The sequence below is a fragment of the Triticum aestivum genome, chromosome 5D, assembly GCF_018294505.1.
Source record: "Triticum aestivum cultivar Chinese Spring chromosome 5D, IWGSC CS RefSeq v2.1, whole genome shotgun sequence".
In the NCBI taxonomy this organism is placed as follows: Eukaryota; Viridiplantae; Streptophyta; class Magnoliopsida; order Poales; family Poaceae; genus Triticum; species Triticum aestivum.
In genome coordinates, this window is record NC_057808.1 from 63,559,369 (window position 1) to 63,563,661 (window position 4,293).

The 4,293-nt window shown below is 42.3% G+C and overlaps 1 long non-coding RNA gene across 2 annotated transcripts; it reads left to right on the forward strand.

The window, feature by feature from the left end:
• Positions 1–418: 418 nt before the first annotated feature.
• On the forward strand, positions 419–4,071 carry LOC123119476 (uncharacterized). 2 transcript variants are annotated; one of them, XR_006458697.1, is made up of 4 exons: positions 419–967; positions 1,761–1,854; positions 1,926–3,199; positions 3,641–4,071. It is a non-coding gene; the product is annotated as an uncharacterized lncRNA (long non-coding RNA). The 2 variants fall into 2 exon arrangements; XR_006458696.1 differs by having other exon boundaries at positions 420–967; positions 1,926–4,071.
• The last annotated feature ends 222 nt before the right edge of the window (positions 4,072–4,293 follow it).

The window sequence follows — 4,293 nt, forward strand, 5'->3', positions numbered from 1 at the left end:
CGGGAGACCGAGATGGAAGGGGGAGGGTTCGAGCATGAAAAGGAAAGGGTGCTTCGTAGGGTGGTTTTTTGGTTGGGGCCGTGTTGGGGATCACATCGCGGATAGTCCACACAACCATATCCCCCCCCCCCCCACCCATACGGGCCCTCTGGGCACCCGTTTGATATCCAAACACGTCCGAACCTATGCAAGAGAAATGAACTTCGACCTTGAAGATTATCTTAATCATTTATTTGATTCATTTATATGTGTTATAGCCCGTAGCAACGCACGGGCGTTCTACTAATTCTTGTAAAGCCACACAACAAACTGTGCACGGGGTAGTCAGAATCTTCCGATTAACTCAACTTATAGACATTCTACCATCCATATCACGTCAATGATCTAACACCCAGATGAACGCCTCAGATCAAATGTTCTGCCGCCAGACGCCCGTGGTCTGCCAATTGTCCCGCTGCTCCGCATCCCCCAGGAAACACGCAGCCCCGCTTACAAAACCGTGATTTGCGGATCGATTTCAGTCACCCTTTTTCTCTAGCCCAGATCGAAAAGGATGCATCCTCCGCTTCTAGGTATGCCGCCACCGCCGAGTATGCCGGAGAAGACACGGCCCTCCCTCACATTCATGGACGTCTCCGTCACATCCCTACGCGACGCCTCCTGCCCCGGCCACGCTTCCTACGCCGCCGGAACCGCCCCCAGTCAAGCAGTCTATGCTGCGCCGTGTGGAGGATGCCGCGAGGGAGGCGGCCGGAATTCCGCGCCAGGGATGGCGCCGCGAGTGGCTGCTTCTGGTGGTGGCGAGGAATCCGCCCATCAGCGGCGGCGGTAGGCACCATGGTGCGATCTGGCCACGCCCTGCTTCCCTCCGCTGGATCTGGCCTCTCTCCACCCCTCATGCAGGCTGCGCCATGCCAAGCGGCAGGCGGTCACCCTTAAACCTCGGCGGCACGACGCTCATTCTCCGGTGAGTGCCTTCCTCTCTGATCGTTTCATTGATGTGATCCTCTGATTGGGTCGCTGATTCGGGATTGTTCTCCTAGATTGAAGATTGATTTGTGTTCCCTGTTTTCGATAAGAAGAGATAATGTGGACTTTTGATTTGTGTACTACATAGTTCCTGATTCTTCCTTACACAATGGTCAAAATCGGGTCGTGCTTGACACGGTCATAGAGCTGGAGCATCAGGTTATGTTTGCAAGGCAAGTAGCAGACATGCTAGATGCGCTCTATTTGTGACAACGGTCAGAGAAATTTTGCAGGGCACATGCCAGCTTGTTCATTTTCCGTGCACAGGTTAATGCTGCAAAAGGCCAAAAGCGATGTACTGATTATGTTCCTGTTACATCGTCGTGCTACATGAGCGATGCATGATAAATGATCGGCACGGTTAATAGATTTAACTTAAAAAGCAAAGATAGTTCCTTTGACTGCTGATGTCATATTCTGTTTCCTCTTAGATTATACTCTTGTATCAAGTCTGGTTTCTTGGACTGCGAATTCAGGGCCAAATTTTGCTCCTCCTTTTCCTCTAATTATTCGTTTCAGTTTGATTGGGATAAGAAGTGTTTCAATTAGCATGATTGTTTGTAAATGATCATCACCCTCCCTGTACTATTGCTCACTCCCCCATTAATTATTTTTCCAAAAGAGAACACCATCATATAAATCAGGTGCATTTTACTGAATTTAAAGGACAAGTTCTTTATTTCAACCACAACGAGCGACATCAATTTATACTATTTCATGTCTTACATCAGAGCCAGTGGAAGGAGCGAGCGGACAATTAAGAGCTTGTGAAACTTGCTGCGACAATCAGTCTCAAGGCAATGAACCTAGACCCATTGAGCGCAGGTGAATTTCTACTCTATGTTTCTAATTCTCATTTTGTCAATATTTCCATTACTTATAGGCTGCGGATGCAGGGATACGCAAACCCAGCTGGATGCATAGGATACGGCGCTGTTAAAGTTTAATTTGAATGTTCGACCTGTAGCGTCACAATACTAGAGGTATGCTAAAAGCTAAGGAGATGGCTTATATCTTTGGGAATGCATCCATGGAGCTAGGCGATTAACGGAGAGTCACAAGTATACCATTTATTTATAACAACAATTTTTTTGCATAGTTAGCATGTATAATAGTCTTATAATATATATTATCTTCCTTTGTTGACATCTTTTGAGAAATTTAGTCACGACCATTTCAAGAGCTTGTTCTCTAACTTTGTATGCAAATGTCAAGGAAAAAAAGTCCCTGTTGTGGTGTGTGCATTATGATTATCCTTATACAGCGGTTCAGTTGGATAGTTGTTCAAGACTATTATGCCTGAAGTTTTTATATATTTGTATATTTTGATATAATCTGATCTGCCAAGAAAATAGATAACTATGAAAATTATGGTCATTGGATGATCTGGTTAATTGCCATTCAATGACATGAGATCGACAGATATATTGATGTTTCCTTGATGTCCACTTTTAATGAGCTCATAATAATTATTTTTTTGGCCTTGTTTTAGTTCAGCCGTGCATTGCGCATTGCATTTGAGGTTATTAATTATTTGGGATGAACCTACAATTTCTTTTCATGTCATTTCTTGATGATTAGTCCCATTGACACAAATAGTTCCCGAATGTTAATAATGGCCACTTGGGAATTCCAATGTCTGTTTTTACATGTATGCATCTAATTTTGAAGTCCTTTCATGCATATTCAGCATGTTTCTGCCGCGCTCCTCATCTCACCAGTTGCCTCGGTAAGATGTTGTGCTCTTATAGAATTTAGAGCAGCGGCCTTTTAGAACGAATACTGCATAACATAGTGTTGTCCAGTGGAATGTGGAATTTTTTTGTTTGATTTATTTACTATCCTTTGTGCTAATTTACATATCTTAGATTCCTTTGCTTTGTTTCAGCAGCAGAATATACAAGATAGGAAAATACTTCTAAGCTTTTTGTGAAATTCTGATCCACTGGTGATTTTTTCTTTTCTTAAAAAGTTATGGTGGTGCTAAATAACTATGGGCTCGGGATCAAGGCTGTACTTGTTATTGCCAATGGGTTATTGCTATGTATTTTTACATGCTGACGGTTCGAAGTTGATAATAATTTCTGCATGTCTACACATAGTTTATTCATGCCACTGGAAAAAGCACCAAGAATGTTGTGGGCAGAGATGTCTTGGAGGGACATCACAGGTTTGTTCAACGTACATGCCAATCCACCTTATTATATTAGGACATATTACGCATCTCCTTTAATATTATTTTTCTGATTTATGTGCATATATGCATACAATGATGAGATGTTCTGTTAGGATAGTTTATATTAAGGAGCTTTACTAAATAATAGTACAATGATGGTACTGAAGGAGGCTTTGCAACTAGCAAGCTACTCTCTTTACAATCTGATTGTGATATGACTTAAATGATGTGTGGCTGTTCTGTTCTCTCGGACAATATAAAGCATGGTTCTATATGCCCTGCTAATTTTGTAACTTCCAATGTTTTGTGGAGCCTTTCACATTTGCACCGGTGTAACTGTGTAACCTTGCACGTATGCTACAATAGGGCAGAGCTGGTGTAGCATCATTAGTTTCTTTGTTGATATACTAACAAGTTACCCTGTCTGATTTCTAGAATGTTTGGCACCCTGTTTGCGTGCAAGATTACTAGGAGCGACCTCTTCCTTGACTGTTTGACACAGCAAGCATTGAACATGGGCGCTCCCAGGGGATGGATGACCGTCAGGGGCATATCCCTTGTTTGGCCACGGCTTCCCTTTGACACCAGTGAAGTGAACAGCAGACGTGGCACCGCATCATTCACTTGCCTACCATAGATTGACCGCTGATGCGGGTGCTCCGCTCCACTACTCCATCTCATGATATATATTTCCTCTCTTTATATCCAGATCCTAATGTATAGCATGTAAAAATGTTTAAATTTAGAAATAATGTTTTGCCTTCTACACTTACATTGTTTGGGTTAGTAAAAATGTAACTAAATTCAGCGGATGGTGTTATTTGAAGCAAGATTATAAGATTTTTCCTCTGGTGTTATTGATGATCTGATCTAGAATTTGGTATGATGTATAACCATCAGTTCAGTTCAGTAGGTGATTCCACAGTTCAATATGTGCTCTCAAAAAAATTTATAACCATCAGTTCATTAGATGATTCCTTTATATTATTCCAAAGGCTTGGCAATGAATAGCCTGTTTTCTCTTTCTTCCTTCTAAGAGGTATTAAAGTGACGAACATGTTTCACTACAAATTTGGCAGAAGATAGTC